The sequence below is a fragment of the Misgurnus anguillicaudatus genome, chromosome 18 (genome assembly GCF_027580225.2).
Source record: "Misgurnus anguillicaudatus chromosome 18, ASM2758022v2, whole genome shotgun sequence".
NCBI classification, from domain to species: Eukaryota; Metazoa; Chordata; class Actinopteri; order Cypriniformes; family Cobitidae; genus Misgurnus; species Misgurnus anguillicaudatus.
The window spans coordinates 2,580,353-2,602,500 of record NC_073354.2 but is presented as its reverse complement, the minus strand read 5'-3'; the positions used below and the strand labels follow the sequence as shown (position 1 = coordinate 2,602,500).

Genomic DNA, 22,148 nt, shown 5'->3' with positions numbered 1-22,148 from the left:
AGGGGGGTAAAGACGAGACTGAGCGGATCCTCTGACTGGCGCACAGACGGAGAAAAGACAAACCAATGCAGAATCCGGAAAGCAAATGCGGCGAACGAAGTAAAAAGGAGAAAAGTGACAAAGACAAAAGCTTACAGCACCTGGTATTCCCAGGCGGTCTCCCATCCAAGTACTAACCAGGCCCGACCCTGCTTAGCTTCCGAGATCGGACGAGATCGGGCGTGCTCAGGGTGGTATGGCCGTAAGCGAGAGACGCTGTCAAAACGAGCCTCTTAAACAATGCCCATACGTGTATAAAAACTAAAAGATATTTAAATACATAGATTAATTAATTAATTAAATAAATAAATAAATAAATAAATAAATAAACGTAAAGTAAAACATTAAAACTACATTAAATAAAAGTTACGACCCAGGGAAGCAGGGCAATGACAGGCATGTTTTATTAATGTTTTGTCCGGAGGAGTATGTGTTATGGACAAAGAAGACCCGGACGCAACAGACGTCTACGATGCCAAGTGGTTTATTATACACAAATACAGGTGCAGGGCTTAAGTCCAGTGAAAGGGGTAGTGGGAACAATATTTATTCATAGAAAGCGAACACGTGCACAGTTGTGAGGGGAGAAGGGACAAGAGCCGTGCCACATAAAACGCCAAGAAAATACCAGTACACACTCTAGCTATACGTAAGCTCTCCATCTACAAAAGAAAACAATTATAGATAAATCTTCAGCGTCAGCAACGCCCTAACTAACCTACTCCGGCTAACAAAATCACAAAACGTACAGCGGGTGGCACACGCTCTATTTGGCAGCTATAAATTCCACGTGAAGGCATAGTGTAGCCTACGTCACGTGACATCCATACCTGTCCGGCTCTCCCAACGAACAAACAAACAAGACATCCGAGGGGAGAAAGTAACAAACAAGAGGACAGGGGAGAACAAATAGGCGTTCCGAAGCTTTAAAAAACACAAACAATAATGTACTGAGACTGTTTGAACGACAGAACAAAATGGGGTACATTATTTCAGCAAAAAACAAAACAAAAAAAGCTGGCGAACGGGACGGCGATGGGCTTCGCATAATTCCGTGTAACGGGATTGGTATAGGTATGAATGACGTCATCGGGATTCCCCAGAAACAGCCAATGAACGGATTTGAGAAGAATGCAGGTACGGATCGCTGGAAAGAGACAGAAACACGCAAAACTCACACAGGAACGTAACAATAAATATCAATAAATAATTAAATAGAAAATAAATTAAATTACTAAAAATAAATAAATCGACAATTTAATAAATAGAAATAAATGAATTAATAATAAATGATTGTGTAAATCAAATACATAAATAAATAAATAAATAAATAAATGTATCAAGTAAAAAACTGAATAAATGTTTATAGATAGATAGATAGATAGATAGATAGATAGATAGATAGATAGATAGATAGATAGATAGATAGATAGATAGATAGATAGATAGATAGATAGATAGATAGATAGATAGATAGATAAAAACCATGCCAGCTTTTAGTCACAGCATTCATTCATAGAAAATGAAAAGTCTTTGCTAAATAGTGATAATAACAGATACGCAAAAATATTTGACAGCTTTGTAAAGAGTGCACGTTGTAATGGTGTTAACAACTGCTTATGATTTATGCAGTGTCTCGTTAACCCAGCCGCTGTCCTTTACAGAGGAGCAAACGAATGGGGGTGGGTTAAATTAACTAACTTTTGCCCTTGAAAGAACAGACCATGCAGCACATACGCTCGTTCTTACACGTGAATGGCGTCAAATCCCCTGCAACACAGGCAGCGCTCTGTTAATGACCGCTCCTCTGCCCCGTGCTGCTGTGGGCACTGAGCAAAAAGCCCAAAAGGAAGCCTCTGACCGCCCCCTGCCGGAGGAGGGGGGTAAAGACGAGACTGAGCGGATCCTCTGACTGGCGCACAGACGGAGAAAAGACAAACCAATGCAGAATCCGGAAAGCAAATGCGGCGAACGAAGTAAAAAGGAGAAAAGTGACAAAGACAAAAGCTTACAGCACCTGGTATTCCCAGGCGGTCTCCCATCCAAGTACTAACCAGGCCCGACCCTGCTTAGCTTCCGAGATCGGACGAGATCGGGCGTGCTCAGGGTGGTATGGCCGTAAGCGAGAGACGCTGTCAAAACGAGCCTCTTAAACAATGCCCATACGTGTATAAAAACTAAAAGATATTTAAATACATAGATTAATTAATTAATTAAATAAATAAATAAATAAATAAATAAATAAACGTAAAGTAAAACATTAAAACTACATTAAATAAAAGTTACGACCCAGGGAAGCAGGGCAATGACAGGCATGTTTTATTAATGTTTTGTCCGGAGGAGTATGTGTTATGGACAAAGAAGACCCGGACGCAACAGACGTCTACGATGCCAAGTGGTTTATTATACACAAATACAGGTGCAGGGCTTAAGTCCAGTGAAAGGGGTAGTGGGAACAATATTTATTCATAGAAAGCGAACACGTGCACAGTTGTGAGGGGAGAAGGGACAAGAGCCGTGCCACATAAAACGCCAAGAAAATACCAGTACACACTCTAGCTATACGTAAGCTCTCCATCTACAAAAGAAAACAATTATAGATAAATCTTCAGCGTCAGCAACGCCCTAACTAACCTACTCCGGCTAACAAAATCACAAAACGTACAGCGGGTGGCACACGCTCTATTTGGCAGCTATAAATTCCACGTGAAGGCATAGTGTAGCCTACGTCACGTGACATCCATACCTGTCCGGCTCTCCCAACGAACAAACAAACAAGACATCCGAGGGGAGAAAGTAACAAACAAGAGGACAGGGGAGAACAAATAGGCGTTCCGAAGCTTTAAAAAACACAAACAATAATGTACTGAGACTGTTTGAACGACAGAACAAAATGGGGTACATTATTTCAGCAAAAAACAAAACAAAAAAAGCTGGCGAACGGGACGGCGATGGGCTTCGCATAATTCCGTGTAACGGGATTGGTATAGGTATGAATGACGTCATCGGGATTCCCCAGAAACAGCCAATGAACGGATTTGAGAAGAATGCAGGTACGGATCGCTGGAAAGAGACAGAAACACGCAAAACTCACACAGGAACGTAACAATAAATATCAATAAATAATTAAATAGAAAATAAATTAAATTACTAAAAATAAATAAATCGACAATTTAATAAATAGAAATAAATGAATTAATAATAAATGATTGTGTAAATCAAATACATAAATAAATAAATAAATAAATAAATGTATCAAGTAAAAAACTGAATAAATGTTTATAGATAGATAGATAGATAGATAGATAGATAGATAGATAGATAGATAGATAGATAGATAGATAGATAGATAAAAACCATGCCAGCTTTTAGTCACAGCATTCATTCATAGAAAATGAAAAGTCTTTGCTAAATAGTGATAATAACAGATACGCAAAAATATTTGACAGCTTTGTAAAGAGTGCACGTTGTAATGGTGTTAACAACTGCTTATGATTTATGCAGTGTCTCGTTAACCCAGCCGCTGTCCTTTACAGAGGAGCAAACGAATGGGGGTGGGTTAAATTAACTAACTTTTGCCCTTGAAAGAACAGACCATGCAGCACATACGCTCGTTCTTACACGTGAATGGCGTCAAATCCCCTGCAACACAGGCAGCGCTCTGTTAATGACCGCTCCTCTGCCCCGTGCTGCTGTGGGCACTGAGCAAAAAGCCCAAAAGGAAGCCTCTGACCGCCCCCTGCCGGAGGAGGGGGGTAAAGACGAGACTGAGCGGATCCTCTGACTGGCGCACAGACGGAGAAAAGACAAACCAATGCAGAATCCGGAAAGCAAATGCGGCGAACGAAGTAAAAAGGAGAAAAGTGACAAAGACAAAAGCTTACAGCACCTGGTATTCCCAGGCGGTCTCCCATCCAAGTACTAACCAGGCCCGACCCTGCTTAGCTTCCGAGATCGGACGAGATCGGGCGTGCTCAGGGTGGTATGGCCGTAAGCGAGAGACGCTGTCAAAACGAGCCTCTTAAACAATGCCCATACGTGTATAAAAACTAAAAGATATTTAAATACATAGATTAATTAATTAATTAAATAAATAAATAAATAAATAAATAAATAAACGTAAAGTAAAACATTAAAACTACATTAAATAAAAGTTACGACCCAGGGAAGCAGGGCAATGACAGGCATGTTTTATTAATGTTTTGTCCGGAGGAGTATGTGTTATGGACAAAGAAGACCCGGACGCAACAGACGTCTACGATGCCAAGTGGTTTATTATACACAAATACAGGTGCAGGGCTTAAGTCCAGTGAAAGGGGTAGTGGGAACAATATTTATTCATAGAAAGCGAACACGTGCACAGTTGTGAGGGGAGAAGGGACAAGAGCCGTGCCACATAAAACGCCAAGAAAATACCAGTACACACTCTAGCTATACGTAAGCTCTCCATCTACAAAAGAAAACAATTATAGATAAATCTTCAGCGTCAGCAACGCCCTAACTAACCTACTCCGGCTAACAAAATCACAAAACGTACAGCGGGTGGCACACGCTCTATTTGGCAGCTATAAATTCCACGTGAAGGCATAGTGTAGCCTACGTCACGTGACATCCATACCTGTCCGGCTCTCCCAACGAACAAACAAACAAGACATCCGAGGGGAGAAAGTAACAAACAAGAGGACAGGGGAGAACAAATAGGCGTTCCGAAGCTTTAAAAAACACAAACAATAATGTACTGAGACTGTTTGAACGACAGAACAAAATGGGGTACATTATTTCAGCAAAAAACAAAACAAAAAAAGCTGGCGAACGGGACGGCGATGGGCTTCGCATAATTCCGTGTAACGGGATTGGTATAGGTATGAATGACGTCATCGGGATTCCCCAGAAACAGCCAATGAACGGATTTGAGAAGAATGCAGGTACGGATCGCTGGAAAGAGACAGAAACACGCAAAACTCACACAGGAACGTAACAATAAATATCAATAAATAATTAAATAGAAAATAAATTAAATTACTAAAAATAAATAAATCGACAATTTAATAAATAGAAATAAATGAATTAATAATAAATGATTGTGTAAATCAAATACATAAATAAATAAATAAATAAATAAATGTATCAAGTAAAAAACTGAATAAATGTTTATAGATAGATAGATAGATAGATAGATAGATAGATAGATAGATAGATAGATAGATAGATAGATAGATAGATAAAAACCATGCCAGCTTTTAGTCACAGCATTCATTCATAGAAAATGAAAAGTCTTTGCTAAATAGTGATAATAACAGATACGCAAAAATATTTGACAGCTTTGTAAAGAGTGCACGTTGTAATGGTGTTAACAACTGCTTATGATTTATGCAGTGTCTCGTTAACCCAGCCGCTGTCCTTTACAGAGGAGCAAACGAATGGGGGTGGGTTAAATTAACTAACTTTTGCCCTTGAAAGAACAGACCATGCAGCACATACGCTCGTTCTTACACGTGAATGGCGTCAAATCCCCTGCAACACAGGCAGCGCTCTGTTAATGACCGCTCCTCTGCCCCGTGCTGCTGTGGGCACTGAGCAAAAAGCCCAAAAGGAAGCCTCTGACCGCCCCCTGCCGGAGGAGGGGGGTAAAGACGAGACTGAGCGGATCCTCTGACTGGCGCACAGACGGAGAAAAGACAAACCAATGCAGAATCCGGAAAGCAAATGCGGCGAACGAAGTAAAAAGGAGAAAAGTGACAAAGACAAAAGCTTACAGCACCTGGTATTCCCAGGCGGTCTCCCATCCAAGTACTAACCAGGCCCGACCCTGCTTAGCTTCCGAGATCGGACGAGATCGGGCGTGCTCAGGGTGGTATGGCCGTAAGCGAGAGACGCTGTCAAAACGAGCCTCTTAAACAATGCCCATACGTGTATAAAAACTAAAAGATATTTAAATACATAGATTAATTAATTAATTAAATAAATAAATAAATAAATAAATAAATAAACGTAAAGTAAAACATTAAAACTACATTAAATAAAAGTTACGACCCAGGGAAGCAGGGCAATGACAGGCATGTTTTATTAATGTTTTGTCCGGAGGAGTATGTGTTATGGACAAAGAAGACCCGGACGCAACAGACGTCTACGATGCCAAGTGGTTTATTATACACAAATACAGGTGCAGGGCTTAAGTCCAGTGAAAGGGGTAGTGGGAACAATATTTATTCATAGAAAGCGAACACGTGCACAGTTGTGAGGGGAGAAGGGACAAGAGCCGTGCCACATAAAACGCCAAGAAAATACCAGTACACACTCTAGCTATACGTAAGCTCTCCATCTACAAAAGAAAACAATTATAGATAAATCTTCAGCGTCAGCAACGCCCTAACTAACCTACTCCGGCTAACAAAATCACAAAACGTACAGCGGGTGGCACACGCTCTATTTGGCAGCTATAAATTCCACGTGAAGGCATAGTGTAGCCTACGTCACGTGACATCCATACCTGTCCGGCTCTCCCAACGAACAAACAAACAAGACATCCGAGGGGAGAAAGTAACAAACAAGAGGACAGGGGAGAACAAATAGGCGTTCCGAAGCTTTAAAAAACACAAACAATAATGTACTGAGACTGTTTGAACGACAGAACAAAATGGGGTACATTATTTCAGCAAAAAACAAAACAAAAAAAGCTGGCGAACGGGACGGCGATGGGCTTCGCATAATTCCGTGTAACGGGATTGGTATAGGTATGAATGACGTCATCGGGATTCCCCAGAAACAGCCAATGAACGGATTTGAGAAGAATGCAGGTACGGATCGCTGGAAAGAGACAGAAACACGCAAAACTCACACAGGAACGTAACAATAAATATCAATAAATAATTAAATAGAAAATAAATTAAATTACTAAAAATAAATAAATCGACAATTTAATAAATAGAAATAAATGAATTAATAATAAATGATTGTGTAAATCAAATACATAAATAAATAAATAAATAAATAAATGTATCAAGTAAAAAACTGAATAAATGTTTATAGATAGATAGATAGATAGATAGATAGATAGATAGATAGATAGATAGATAGATAGATAGATAGATAGATAGATAGATAGATAGATAGATAGATAGATAGATAAAAACCATGCCAGCTTTTAGTCACAGCATTCATTCATAGAAAATGAAAAGTCTTTGCTAAATAGTGATAATAACAGATACGCAAAAATATTTGACAGCTTTGTAAAGAGTGCACGTTGTAATGGTGTTAACAACTGCTTATGATTTATGCAGTGTCTCGTTAACCCAGCCGCTGTCCTTTACAGAGGAGCAAACGAATGGGGGTGGGTTAAATTAACTAACTTTTGCCCTTGAAAGAACAGACCATGCAGCACATACGCTCGTTCTTACACGTGAATGGCGTCAAATCCCCTGCAACACAGGCAGCGCTCTGTTAATGACCGCTCCTCTGCCCCGTGCTGCTGTGGGCACTGAGCAAAAAGCCCAAAAGGAAGCCTCTGACCGCCCCCTGCCGGAGGAGGGGGGTAAAGACGAGACTGAGCGGATCCTCTGACTGGCGCACAGACGGAGAAAAGACAAACCAATGCAGAATCCGGAAAGCAAATGCGGCGAACGAAGTAAAAAGGAGAAAAGTGACAAAGACAAAAGCTTACAGCACCTGGTATTCCCAGGCGGTCTCCCATCCAAGTACTAACCAGGCCCGACCCTGCTTAGCTTCCGAGATCGGACGAGATCGGGCGTGCTCAGGGTGGTATGGCCGTAAGCGAGAGACGCTGTCAAAACGAGCCTCTTAAACAATGCCCATACGTGTATAAAAACTAAAAGATATTTAAATACATAGATTAATTAATTAATTAAATAAATAAATAAATAAATAAATAAATAAACGTAAAGTAAAACATTAAAACTACATTAAATAAAAGTTACGACCCAGGGAAGCAGGGCAATGACAGGCATGTTTTATTAATGTTTTGTCCGGAGGAGTATGTGTTATGGACAAAGAAGACCCGGACGCAACAGACGTCTACGATGCCAAGTGGTTTATTATACACAAATACAGGTGCAGGGCTTAAGTCCAGTGAAAGGGGTAGTGGGAACAATATTTATTCATAGAAAGCGAACACGTGCACAGTTGTGAGGGGAGAAGGGACAAGAGCCGTGCCACATAAAACGCCAAGAAAATACCAGTACACACTCTAGCTATACGTAAGCTCTCCATCTACAAAAGAAAACAATTATAGATAAATCTTCAGCGTCAGCAACGCCCTAACTAACCTACTCCGGCTAACAAAATCACAAAACGTACAGCGGGTGGCACACGCTCTATTTGGCAGCTATAAATTCCACGTGAAGGCATAGTGTAGCCTACGTCACGTGACATCCATACCTGTCCGGCTCTCCCAACGAACAAACAAACAAGACATCCGAGGGGAGAAAGTAACAAACAAGAGGACAGGGGAGAACAAATAGGCGTTCCGAAGCTTTAAAAAACACAAACAATAATGTACTGAGACTGTTTGAACGACAGAACAAAATGGGGTACATTATTTCAGCAAAAAACAAAACAAAAAAAGCTGGCGAACGGGACGGCGATGGGCTTCGCATAATTCCGTGTAACGGGATTGGTATAGGTATGAATGACGTCATCGGGATTCCCCAGAAACAGCCAATGAACGGATTTGAGAAGAATGCAGGTACGGATCGCTGGAAAGAGACAGAAACACGCAAAACTCACACAGGAACGTAACAATAAATATCAATAAATAATTAAATAGAAAATAAATTAAATTACTAAAAATAAATAAATCGACAATTTAATAAATAGAAATAAATGAATTAATAATAAATGATTGTGTAAATCAAATACATAAATAAATAAATAAATAAATAAATGTATCAAGTAAAAAACTGAATAAATGTTTATAGATAGATAGATAGATAGATAGATAGATAGATAGATAGATAGATAGATAGATAGATAGATAGATAAAAACCATGCCAGCTTTTAGTCACAGCATTCATTCATAGAAAATGAAAAGTCTTTGCTAAATAGTGATAATAACAGATACGCAAAAATATTTGACAGCTTTGTAAAGAGTGCACGTTGTAATGGTGTTAACAACTGCTTATGATTTATGCAGTGTCTCGTTAACCCAGCCGCTGTCCTTTACAGAGGAGCAAACGAATGGGGGTGGGTTAAATTAACTAACTTTTGCCCTTGAAAGAACAGACCATGCAGCACATACGCTCGTTCTTACACGTGAATGGCGTCAAATCCCCTGCAACACAGGCAGCGCTCTGTTAATGACCGCTCCTCTGCCCCGTGCTGCTGTGGGCACTGAGCAAAAAGCCCAAAAGGAAGCCTCTGACCGCCCCCTGCCGGAGGAGGGGGGTAAAGACGAGACTGAGCGGATCCTCTGACTGGCGCACAGACGGAGAAAAGACAAACCAATGCAGAATCCGGAAAGCAAATGCGGCGAACGAAGTAAAAAGGAGAAAAGTGACAAAGACAAAAGCTTACAGCACCTGGTATTCCCAGGCGGTCTCCCATCCAAGTACTAACCAGGCCCGACCCTGCTTAGCTTCCGAGATCGGACGAGATCGGGCGTGCTCAGGGTGGTATGGCCGTAAGCGAGAGACGCTGTCAAAACGAGCCTCTTAAACAATGCCCATACGTGTATAAAAACTAAAAGATATTTAAATACATAGATTAATTAATTAATTAAATAAATAAATAAATAAATAAATAAATAAACGTAAAGTAAAACATTAAAACTACATTAAATAAAAGTTACGACCCAGGGAAGCAGGGCAATGACAGGCATGTTTTATTAATGTTTTGTCCGGAGGAGTATGTGTTATGGACAAAGAAGACCCGGACGCAACAGACGTCTACGATGCCAAGTGGTTTATTATACACAAATACAGGTGCAGGGCTTAAGTCCAGTGAAAGGGGTAGTGGGAACAATATTTATTCATAGAAAGCGAACACGTGCACAGTCAGGCCCGGAGTGGGTAATCGGGAGAACCGGGAGGATTCCCGGTGGGCCGCTTCACTTTTGGGCCGGTCAAGTTTTTTTTTTTTTTTTTACATTTGTCACGTTAGTGAGTCTGTCTTCTCTTAAATGACACTTCACACGTTTCGCATTGACACTACAGCGCGCAGCCTCTGCATGGGTTGTACCATGTGAAGGAGTTTCCCCCTCCCCTCCCATAGAGTTGGTTCGGTCCATAGCGCGTCTATTCCAAAACTTTTCTCCGGTAGGCTGGGCCGGCGCTACTGTAACACAACGCGTCTGAGAGGAGGAGGGCGTAAACAAACAGGTTGAAGAAAAAAGCCATTGTAGGAGGATGCTGCCAAATGTGCCAAATGTGCCAAACTTACAGATTTATTTTCAAGAGGACAAACAAAAGTGACAACAGGTAACTTAAAGAGAAATAAGCCTAGTAATGGTTAGCATTAGCAACTTAATTATTCGGCTAATACCGTTTTTAAACTATTTACAAGCCAACATTTTTTTGTTAAAATATTAGCCTTTTGTGTATACATGAATTCATAGACTTTGCAAATATTATGCAAGCAGTTTCTGAGCAGCAGATAAGCCAGTTCGCCGCTAAAAACGAGGAGGCAATGAGTAAACAATATAAATTAAAGTTATTTAACCCTCAGGTTGTGTTCAGAACCATATAACACCTTTTGTGTTCTCAGTCAAAAATGAGCAGCCTAAAAAAAGCTTATAAATCATTTTTTATGCTATATATTTACCCAATATTGGATTCAATATTTTTGTCAAATTGTTTTCTTTTTAAATTAGGACTGGGTTTTATATTTCTATTTGCACCTGATTAATCATAGGCGTCATAGCATTAGCAATGCTAATCATTTATCAACCTTTCCTTTTGGAATAGACTGGGCTGGGTTGTTTTTGACCCATAATGGGTGAATATTGGACAGAACACGCTGCTGGGTTAAAATTGACCCAATGCTGGGTTGTTTTAACCCAACTGTTGGGTTATTATAATCCATGGTTGTATAACAACAACCCAACATTGGGTTATTTTTAACCCAGCATGTGTTCTGTCCAATATTTACCCATTATGGGTAAAAAATAACACAGCCTTTTTAGAGTGTAGAGGAATATTTTTGTTAACTTCTCATCTTAAGTGAAATATTATTTAACTTTAACCTTATTTGTTTAACCATGATATTAATAAAAAACTATAGTAAAAGCTGAACTGTTGCTTTATTTATCCAATTTGAAAAAAGTGCTAATTTGGAATAACACTATGGAAAAAGTGGGCCGGTCTTGGGCCTGAAACTCCCGGGCTGAAAAGTGGCCCCACTCCGGCCCTGTGCACAGTTGTGAGGGGAGAAGGGACAAGAGCCGTGCCACATAAAACGCCAAGAAAATACCAGTACACACTCTAGCTATACGTAAGCTCTCCATCTACAAAAGAAAACAATTATAGATAAATCTTCAGCGTCAGCAACGCCCTAACTAACCTACTCCGGCTAACAAAATCACAAAACGTACAGCGGGTGGCACACGCTCTATTTGGCAGCTATAAATTCCACGTGAAGGCATAGTGTAGCCTACGTCACGTGACATCCATACCTGTCCGGCTCTCCCAACGAACAAACAAACAAGACATCCGAGGGGAGAAAGTAACAAACAAGAGGACAGGGGAGAACAAATAGGCGTTCCGAAGCTTTAAAAAACACAAACAATAATGTACTGAGACTGTTTGAACGACAGAACAAAATGGGGTACATTATTTCAGCAAAAAACAAAACAAAAAAAGCTGGCGAACGGGACGGCGATGGGCTTCGCATAATTCCGTGTAACGGGATTGGTATAGGTATGAATGACGTCATCGGGATTCCCCAGAAACAGCCAATGAACGGATTTGAGAAGAATGCAGGTACGGATCGCTGGAAAGAGACAGAAACACGCAAAACTCACACAGGAACGTAACAATAAATATCAATAAATAATTAAATAGAAAATAAATTAAATTACTAAAAATAAATAAATCGACAATTTAATAAATAGAAATAAATGAATTAATAATAAATGATTGTGTAAATCAAATACATAAATAAATAAATAAATAAATAAATGTATCAAGTAAAAAACTGAATAAATGTTTATAGATAGATAGATAGATAGATAGATAGATAGATAGATAGATAGATAGATAGATAGATAGATAGATAAAAACCATGCCAGCTTTTAGTCACAGCATTCATTCATAGAAAATGAAAAGTCTTTGCTAAATAGTGATAATAACAGATACGCAAAAATATTTGACAGCTTTGTAAAGAGTGCACGTTGTAATGGTGTTAACAACTGCTTATGATTTATGCAGTGTCTCGTTAACCCAGCCGCTGTCCTTTACAGAGGAGCAAACGAATGGGGGTGGGTTAAATTAACTAACTTTTGCCCTTGAAAGAACAGACCATGCAGCACATACGCTCGTTCTTACACGTGAATGGCGTCAAATCCCCTGCAACACAGGCAGCGCTCTGTTAATGACCGCTCCTCTGCCCCGTGCTGCTGTGGGCACTGAGCAAAAAGCCCAAAAGGAAGCCTCTGACCGCCCCCTGCCGGAGGAGGGGGGTAAAGACGAGACTGAGCGGATCCTCTGACTGGCGCACAGACGGAGAAAAGACAAACCAATGCAGAATCCGGAAAGCAAATGCGGCGAACGAAGTAAAAAGGAGAAAAGTGACAAAGACAAAAGCTTACAGCACCTGGTATTCCCAGGCGGTCTCCCATCCAAGTACTAACCAGGCCCGACCCTGCTTAGCTTCCGAGATCGGACGAGATCGGGCGTGCTCAGGGTGGTATGGCCGTAAGCGAGAGACGCTGTCAAAACGAGCCTCTTAAACAATGCCCATACGTGTATAAAAACTAAAAGATATTTAAATACATAGATTAATTAATTAATTAAATAAATAAATAAATAAATAAATAAATAAACGTAAAGTAAAACATTAAAACTACATTAAATAAAAGTTACGACCCAGGGAAGCAGGGCAATGACAGGCATGTTTTATTAATGTTTTGTCCGGAGGAGTATGTGTTATGGACAAAGAAGACCCGGACGCAACAGACGTCTACGATGCCAAGTGGTTTATTATACACAAATACAGGTGCAGGGCTTAAGTCCAGTGAAAGGGGTAGTGGGAACAATATTTATTCATAGAAAGCGAACACGTGCACAGTTGTGAGGGGAGAAGGGACAAGAGCCGTGCCACATAAAACGCCAAGAAAATACCAGTACACACTCTAGCTATACGTAAGCTCTCCATCTACAAAAGAAAACAATTATAGATAAATCTTCAGCGTCAGCAACGCCCTAACTAACCTACTCCGGCTAACAAAATCACAAAACGTACAGCGGGTGGCACACGCTCTATTTGGCAGCTATAAATTCCACGTGAAGGCATAGTGTAGCCTACGTCACGTGACATCCATACCTGTCCGGCTCTCCCAACGAACAAACAAACAAGACATCCGAGGGGAGAAAGTAACAAACAAGAGGACAGGGGAGAACAAATAGGCGTTCCGAAGCTTTAAAAAACACAAACAATAATGTACTGAGACTGTTTGAACGACAGAACAAAATGGGGTACATTATTTCAGCAAAAAACAAAACAAAAAAAGCTGGCGAACGGGACGGCGATGGGCTTCGCATAATTCCGTGTAACGGGATTGGTATAGGTATGAATGACGTCATCGGGATTCCCCAGAAACAGCCAATGAACGGATTTGAGAAGAATGCAGGTACGGATCGCTGGAAAGAGACAGAAACACGCAAAACTCACACAGGAACGTAACAATAAATATCAATAAATAATTAAATAGAAAATAAATTAAATTACTAAAAATAAATAAATCGACAATTTAATAAATAGAAATAAATGAATTAATAATAAATGATTGTGTAAATCAAATACATAAATAAATAAATAAATAAATAAATGTATCAAGTAAAAAACTGAATAAATGTTTATAGATAGATAGATAGATAGATAGATAGATAGATAGATAGATAGATAGATAGATAGATAGATAGATAGATAGATAGATAGATAGATAGATAGATAGATAGATAGATAAAAACCATGCCAGCTTTTAGTCACAGCATTCATTCATAGAAAATGAAAAGTCTTTGCTAAATAGTGATAATAACAGATACGCAAAAATATTTGACAGCTTTGTAAAGAGTGCACGTTGTAATGGTGTTAACAACTGCTTATGATTTATGCAGTGTCTCGTTAACCCAGCCGCTGTCCTTTACAGAGGAGCAAACGAATGGGGGTGGGTTAAATTAACTAACTTTTGCCCTTGAAAGAACAGACCATGCAGCACATACGCTCGTTCTTACACGTGAATGGCGTCAAATCCCCTGCAACACAGGCAGCGCTCTGTTAATGACCGCTCCTCTGCCCCGTGCTGCTGTGGGCACTGAGCAAAAAGCCCAAAAGGAAGCCTCTGACCGCCCCCTGCCGGAGGAGGGGGGTAAAGACGAGACTGAGCGGATCCTCTGACTGGCGCACAGACGGAGAAAAGACAAACCAATGCAGAATCCGGAAAGCAAATGCGGCGAACGAAGTAAAAAGGAGAAAAGTGACAAAGACAAAAGCTTACAGCACCTGGTATTCCCAGGCGGTCTCCCATCCAAGTACTAACCAGGCCCGACCCTGCTTAGCTTCCGAGATCGGACGAGATCGGGCGTGCTCAGGGTGGTATGGCCGTAAGCGAGAGACGCTGTCAAAACGAGCCTCTTAAACAATGCCCATACGTGTATAAAAACTAAAAGATATTTAAATACATAGATTAATTAATTAATTAAATAAATAAATAAATAAATAAATAAATAAACGTAAAGTAAAACATTAAAACTACATTAAATAAAAGTTACGACCCAGGGAAGCAGGGCAATGACAGGCATGTTTTATTAATGTTTTGTCCGGAGGAGTATGTGTTATGGACAAAGAAGACCCGGACGCAACAGACGTCTACGATGCCAAGTGGTTTATTATACACAAATACAGGTGCAGGGCTTAAGTCCAGTGAAAGGGGTAGTGGGAACAATATTTATTCATAGAAAGCGAACACGTGCACAGTTGTGAGGGGAGAAGGGACAAGAGCCGTGCCACATAAAAAGCCAAGAAAATACCAGAACACACTCTAGCTATACGTAAGCTCTCCATCTACAAAAGAAAACAATTATAGATAAATCTTCAGCGTCAGCAACGCCCTAACTAACCTACTCCGGCTAACAAAATCACAAAACGTACAGCGGGTGGCACACGCTCTATTTGGCAGCTATAAATTCCACGTGGAGGCATAGTGTAGCCTACGTCACGTGACTTCCATACCTGTCCGGCTCTCCCAACGAACAAACAAACAAGACATCCGAGGGGAGAAAGTAACAAACAAGAGGACAGGGGAGAACAAATAGGCGTTCCGAAGCTTTAAAAAACACAAACAATAATGTACTGAGACTGTTTGAACGACAGAACAAAATGGGGTACATTATTTCAGCAAAAAACAAAACAAAAAAAGCTGGCGAACGGGACGGCGATGGGCTTCGCATAATTCCGTGTAACGGGATTGGTATAGGTATGAATGACGTCATCGGGATTCCCCAGAAACAGCCAATGAACGGATTTGAGAAGAATGCAGGTACGGATCGCTGGAAAGAGACAGAAACACGCAAAACTCACACAGGAACGTAACAATAAATATCAATAAATAATTAAATAGAAAATAAATTAAATTACTAAAAATAAATAAATCGACAATTTAATAAATAGAAATAAATGAATTAATAATAAATGATTGTGTAAATCAAATACATAAATAAATAAATAAATAAATAAATGTATCAAGTAAAAAACTGAATAAATGTTTATAGATAGATAGATAGATAGATAGATAGATAGATAGATAGATAGATAGATAGATAGATAGATAGATAGATAGATAGATAGATAGATAGATAGATAAAAACCATGCCAGCTTTTAGTCACAGCATTCATTCATAGAAAATGAAAAGTCTTTGCTAAATAGTGATAATAACAGATACGCAAAAATATTTGACAGCTTTGTAAAGAGTGCACGTTGTAATGGTGTTAACAACTGCTTATGATTTATGCAGTGTCTCGTTAACCCAGCCGCTGTCCTTTACAGAGGAGCAAACGAATGGGGGTGGGTTAAATTAACTAACTTTTGCCCTTGAAAGAACAGACCATGCAGCACATACGCTCGTTCTTACACGTGAATGGCGTCAAATCCCCTGCAACACAGGCAGCGCTCTGTTAATGACCGCTCCTCTGCCCCGTGCTGCTGTGGGCACTGAGCAAAAAGCCCAAAAGGAAGCCTCTGACCGCCCCCTGCCGGAGGAGGGGGGTAAAGACGAGACTGAGCGGATCCTCTGACTGGCGCACAGACGGAGAAAAGACAAACCAATGCAGAATCCGGAAAGCAAATGCGGCGAACGAAGTAAAAAGGAGAAAAGTGACAAAGACAAAAGCTTACAGCACCTGGTATTCCCAGGCGGTCTCCCATCCAAGTACTAACCAGGCCCGACCCTGCTTAGCTTCCGAGATCGGACGAGATCGGGCGTGCTCAGGGTGGTATGGCCGTAAGCGAGAGACGCTGTCAAAACGAGCCTCTTAAACAATGCCCATACGTGTATAAAAACTAAAAGATATTTAAATACATAGATTAATTAATTAATTAAATAAATAAATAAATAAATAAATAAATAAACGTAAAGTAAAACATTAAAACTACATTAAATAAAAGTTACGACCCAGGGAAGCAGGGCAATGACAGGCATGTTTTATTAATGTTTTGTCCGGAGGAGTATGTGTTATGGACAAAGAAGACCCGGACGCAACAGACGTCTACGATGCCAAGTGGTTTATTATACACAAATACAGGTGCAGGGCTTAAGTCCAGTGAAAGGGGTAGTGGGAACAATATTTATTCATAGAAAGCGAACACGTGCACAGTTGTGAGGGGAGAAGGGACAAGAGCCGTGCCACATAAAACGCCAAGAAAATACCAGTACACACTCTAGCTATACGTAAGCTCTCCATCTACAAAAGAAAACAATTATAGATAAATCTTCAGCGTCAGCAACGCCCTAACTAACCTACTCCGGCTAACAAAATCACAAAACGTACAGCGGGTGGCACACGCTCTATTTGGCAGCTATAAATTCCACGTGAAGGCATAGTGTAGCCTACGTCACGTGACATCCATACCTGTCCGGCTCTCCCAACGAACAAACAAACAAGACATCCGAGGGGAGAAAGTAACAAACAAGAGGACAGGGGAGAACAAATAGGCGTTCCGAAGCTTTAAAAAACACAAACAATAATGTACTGAGACTGTTTGAACGACAGAACAAAATGGGGTACATTATTTCAGCAAAAAACAAAACAAAAAAAGCTGGCGAACGGGACGGCGATGGGCTTCGCATAATTCCGTGTAACGGGATTGGTATAGGTATGAATGACGTCATCGGGATTCCCCAGAAACAGCCAATGAACGGATTTGAGAAGAATGCAGGTACGGATCGCTGGAAAGAGACAGAAACACGCAAAACTCACACAGGAACGTAACAATAAATATCAATAAATAATTAAATAGAAAATAAATTAAATTACTAAAAATAAATAAATCGACAATTTAATAAATAGAAATAAATGAATTAATAATAAATGATTGTGTAAATCAAATACATAAATAAATAAATAAATAAATAAATAAATGTATCAAGTAAAAAACTGAATAAATGTTTATAGATAGATAGATAGATAGATAGATAGATAGATAGATAGATAGATAGATAGATAGATAGATAGATAGATAGATAGATAGATAGATAGATAGATAGATAGATAGATAGATAGATAAAAACCATGCCAGCTTTTAGTCACAGCATTCATTCATAGAAAATGAAAAGTCTTTGCTAAATAGTGATAATAACAGATACGCAAAAATATTTGACAGCTTTGTAAAGAGTGCACGTTGTAATGGTGTTAACAACTGCTTATGATTTATGCAGTGTCTCGTTAACCCAGCCGCTGTCCTTTACAGAGGAGCAAACGAATGGGGGTGGGTTAAATTAACTAACTTTTGCCCTTGAAAGAACAGACCATGCAGCACATACGCTCGTTCTTACACGTGAATGGCGTCAAATCCCCTGCAACACAGGCAGCGCTCTGTTAATGACCGCTCCTCTGCCCCGTGCTGCTGTGGGCACTGAGCAAAAAGCCCAAAAGGAAGCCTCTGACCGCCCCCTGCCGGAGGAGGGGGGTAAAGACGAGACTGAGCGGATCCTCTGACTGGCGCACAGACGGAGAAAAGACAAACCAATGCAGAATCCGGAAAGCAAATGCGGCGAACGAAGTAAAAAGGAGAAAAGTGACAAAGACAAAAGCTTACAGCACCTGGTATTCCCAGGCGGTCTCCCATCCAAGTACTAACCAGGCCCGACCCTGCTTAGCTTCCGAGATCGGACGAGATCGGGCGTGCTCAGGGTGGTATGGCCGTAAGCGAGAGACGCTGTCAAAACGAGCCTCTTAAACAATGCCCATACGTGTATAAAAACTAAAAGATATTTAAATACATAGATTAATTAATTAATTAAATAAATAAATAAATAAATAAATAAATAAACGTAAAGTAAAACATTAAAACTACATTAAATAAAAGTTACGACCCAGGGAAGCAGGGCAATGACAGGCATGTTTTATTAATGTTTTGTCCGGAGGAGTATGTGTTATGGACAAAGAAGACCCGGACGCAACAGACGTCTACGATGCCAAGTGGTTTATTATACACAAATACAGGTGCAGGGCTTAAGTCCAGTGAAAGGGGTAGTGGGAACAATATTTATTCATAGAAAGCGAACACGTGCACAGTTGTGAGGGGAGAAGGGACAAGAGCCGTGCCACATAAAACGCCAAGAAAATACCAGTACACACTCTAGCTATACGTAAGCTCTCCATCTACAAAAGAAAACAATTATAGATAAATCTTCAGCGTCAGCAACGCCCTAACTAACCTACTCCGGCTAACAAAATCACAAAACGTACAGCGGGTGGCACACGCTCTATTTGGCAGCTATAAATTCCACGTGAAGGCATAGTGTAGCCTACGTCACGTGACATCCATACCTGTCCGGCTCTCCCAACGAACAAACAAACAAGACATCCGAGGGGAGAAAGTAACAAACAAGAGGACAGGGGAGAACAAATAGGCGTTCCGAAGCTTTAAAAAACACAAACAATAATGTACTGAGACTGTTTGAACGACAGAACAAAATGGGGTACATTATTTCAGCAAAAAACAAAACAAAAAAAGCTGGCGAACGGGACGGCGATGGGCTTCGCATAATTCCGTGTAACGGGATTGGTATAGGTATGAATGACGTCATCGGGATTCCCCAGAAACAGCCAATGAACGGATTTGAGAAGAATGCAGGTACGGATCGCTGGAAAGAGACAGAAACACGCAAAACTCACACAGGAACGTAACAATAAATATCAATAAATAATTAAATAGAAAATAAATTAAATTACTAAAAATAAATAAATCGACAATTTAATAAATAGAAATAAATGAATTAATAATAAATGATTGTGTAAATCAAATACATAAATAAATAAATAAATAAATAAATGTATCAAGTAAAAAACTGAATAAATGTTTATAGATAGATAGATAGATAGATAGATAGATAGATAGATAGATAGATAGATAGATAGATAGATAGATAGATAGATAAAAACCATGCCAGCTTTTAGTCACAGCATTCATTCATAGAAAATGAAAAGTCTTTGCTAAATAGTGATAATAACAGATACGCAAAAATATTTGACAGCTTTGTAAAGAGTGCACGTTGTAATGGTGTTAACAACTGCTTATGATTTATGCAGTGTCTCGTTAACCCAGCCGCTGTCCTTTACAGAGGAGCAAACGAATGGGGGTGGGTTAAATTAACTAACTTTTGCCCTTGAAAGAACAGACCATGCAGCACATACGCTCGTTCTTACACGTGAATGGCGTCAAATCCCCTGCAACACAGGCAGCGCTCTGTTAATGACCGCTCCTCTGCCCCGTGCTGCTGTGGGCACTGAGCAAAAAGCCCAAAAGGAAGCCTCTGACCGCCCCCTGCCGGAGGAGGGGGGTAAAGACGAGACTGAGCGGATCCTCTGACTGGCGCACAGACGGAGAAAAGACAAACCAATGCAGAATCCGGAAAGCAAATGCGGCGAACGAAGTAAAAAGGAGAAAAGTGACAAAGACAAAAGCTTACAGCACCTGGTATTCCCAGGCGGTCTCCCATCCAAGTACTAACCAGGCCCGACCCTGCTTAGCTTCCGAGATCGGACGAGATCGGGCGTGCTCAGGGTGGTATGGCCGTAAGCGAGAGACGCTGTCAAAACGAGCCTCTTAAACAATGCCCATACGTGTATAAAAACTAAAAGATATTTAAATACATAGATTAATTAATTAATTAAATAAATAAATAAATAAATAAATAAATAAACGTAAAGTAAAACATTAAAACTACATTAAATAAAAGTTACGACCCAGGGAAGCAGGGCAATGACAGGCATGTTTTATTAATGTTTTGTCCGGAGGAGTATGTGTTATGGACAAAGAAGACCCGGACGCAACAGACGTCTACGATGCCAAGTGGTTTATTATACACAAATACAGGTGCAGGGCTTAAGTCCAGTGAAAGGGGTAGTGGGAACAATATTTATTCATAGAAAGCGAACACGTGCACAGTTGTGAGGGGAGAAGGGACAAGAGCCGTGCCACATAAAACGCCAAGAAAATACCAGTACACACTCTAGCTATACGTAAGCTCTCCATCTACAAAAGAAAACAATTATAGATAAATCTTCAGCGTCAGCAACGCCCTAACTAACCTACTCCGGCTAACAAAATCACAAAACGTACAGCGGGTGGCACACGCTCTATTTGGCAGCTATAAATTCCACGTGAAGGCATAGTGTAGCCTACGTCACGTGACATCCATACCTGTCCGGCTCTCCCAACGAACAAACAAACAAGACATCCGAGGGGAGAAAGTAACAAACAAGAGGACAGGGGAGAACAAATAGGCGTTCCGAAGCTTTAAAAAACACAAACAATAATGTACTGAGACTGTTTGAACGACAGAACAAAATGGGGTACATTATTTCAGCAAAAAACAAAACAAAAAAAGCTGGCGAACGGGACGGCGATGGGCTTCGCATAATTCCGTGTAACGGGATTGGTATAGGTATGAATGACGTCATCGGGATTCCCCAGAAACAGCCAATGAACGGATTTGAGAAGAATGCAGGTACGGATCGCTGGAAAGAGACAGAAACACGCAAAACTCACACAGGAACGTAACAATAAATATCAATAAATAATTAAATAGAAAATAAATTAAATTACTAAAAATAAATAAATCGACAATTTAATAAATAGAAATAAATGAATTAATAATAAATGATTGTGTAAATCAAATACATAAATAAATAAATAAATAAATAAATGTATCAAGTAAAAAACTGAATAAATGTTTATAGATAGATAGATAGATAGATAGATAGATAGATAGATAGATAGATAGATAGATAGATAGATAGATAGATAAAAACCATGCCAGCTTTTAGTCACAGCATTCATTCATAGAAAATGAAAAGTCTTTGCTAAATAGTGATAATAACAGATACGCAAAAATATTTGACAGCTTTGTAAAGAGTGCACGTTGTAATGGTGTTAACAACTGCTTATGATTTATGCAGTGTCTCGTTAACCCAGCCGCTGTCCTTTACAGAGGAGCAAACGAATGGGGGTGGGTTAAATTAACTAACTTTTGCCCTTGAAAGAACAGACCATGCAGCACATACGCTCGTTCTTACACGTGAATGGCGTCAAATCCCCTGCAACACAGGCAGCGCTCTGTTAATGACCGCTCCTCTGCCCCGTGCTGCTGTGGGCACTGAGCAAAAAGCCCAAAAGGAAGCCTCTGACCGCCCCCTGCCGGAGGAGGGGGGTAAAGACG

At 40.1% G+C, this 22,148-nt stretch overlaps 11 non-coding genes across 11 annotated transcripts; all 11 read right to left on the bottom strand.

Annotated features, from left to right (window-relative positions):
• Window positions 1-128: 128 nt before the first annotated feature.
• On the bottom strand, window positions 129-247 carry LOC141350704 (5S ribosomal RNA). The gene has a single exon (XR_012358842.1). It is a non-coding gene; the product is annotated as a 5S ribosomal RNA (ribosomal RNA).
• Window positions 248-2,044: 1,797 nt separating this feature from the next.
• LOC141350703 (5S ribosomal RNA) lies at window positions 2,045-2,163 on the bottom strand. Its single transcript, XR_012358841.1, has one exon. It is a non-coding gene; the product is annotated as a 5S ribosomal RNA (ribosomal RNA).
• Window positions 2,164-3,916: 1,753 nt separating this feature from the next.
• On the bottom strand, window positions 3,917-4,035 carry LOC141350702 (5S ribosomal RNA). The gene has a single exon (XR_012358840.1). It is a non-coding gene; the product is annotated as a 5S ribosomal RNA (ribosomal RNA).
• A 1,753-nt stretch (window positions 4,036-5,788) lies between these two features.
• LOC141350701 (5S ribosomal RNA) lies at window positions 5,789-5,907 on the bottom strand. The gene has a single exon (XR_012358839.1). It is a non-coding gene; the product is annotated as a 5S ribosomal RNA (ribosomal RNA).
• Window positions 5,908-7,692: 1,785 nt separating this feature from the next.
• On the bottom strand, window positions 7,693-7,811 carry LOC141350700 (5S ribosomal RNA). Its single transcript, XR_012358838.1, has one exon. It is a non-coding gene; the product is annotated as a 5S ribosomal RNA (ribosomal RNA).
• Window positions 7,812-9,560: 1,749 nt separating this feature from the next.
• Window positions 9,561-9,679, bottom strand: LOC141350699 (5S ribosomal RNA). The gene has a single exon (XR_012358837.1). It is a non-coding gene; the product is annotated as a 5S ribosomal RNA (ribosomal RNA).
• A 3,110-nt stretch (window positions 9,680-12,789) lies between these two features.
• On the bottom strand, window positions 12,790-12,908 carry LOC141350698 (5S ribosomal RNA). The gene has a single exon (XR_012358836.1). It is a non-coding gene; the product is annotated as a 5S ribosomal RNA (ribosomal RNA).
• Window positions 12,909-14,697: 1,789 nt separating this feature from the next.
• On the bottom strand, window positions 14,698-14,816 carry LOC141350696 (5S ribosomal RNA). Its single transcript, XR_012358834.1, has one exon. It is a non-coding gene; the product is annotated as a 5S ribosomal RNA (ribosomal RNA).
• Window positions 14,817-16,593: 1,777 nt separating this feature from the next.
• On the bottom strand, window positions 16,594-16,712 carry LOC141350695 (5S ribosomal RNA). The gene has a single exon (XR_012358833.1). It is a non-coding gene; the product is annotated as a 5S ribosomal RNA (ribosomal RNA).
• Window positions 16,713-18,513: 1,801 nt separating this feature from the next.
• On the bottom strand, window positions 18,514-18,632 carry LOC141350694 (5S ribosomal RNA). Its single transcript, XR_012358832.1, has one exon. It is a non-coding gene; the product is annotated as a 5S ribosomal RNA (ribosomal RNA).
• Window positions 18,633-20,389: 1,757 nt separating this feature from the next.
• Window positions 20,390-20,508, bottom strand: LOC141350693 (5S ribosomal RNA). Its single transcript, XR_012358831.1, has one exon. It is a non-coding gene; the product is annotated as a 5S ribosomal RNA (ribosomal RNA).
• Between the last annotated feature and the right edge of the window lie 1,640 nt (window positions 20,509-22,148).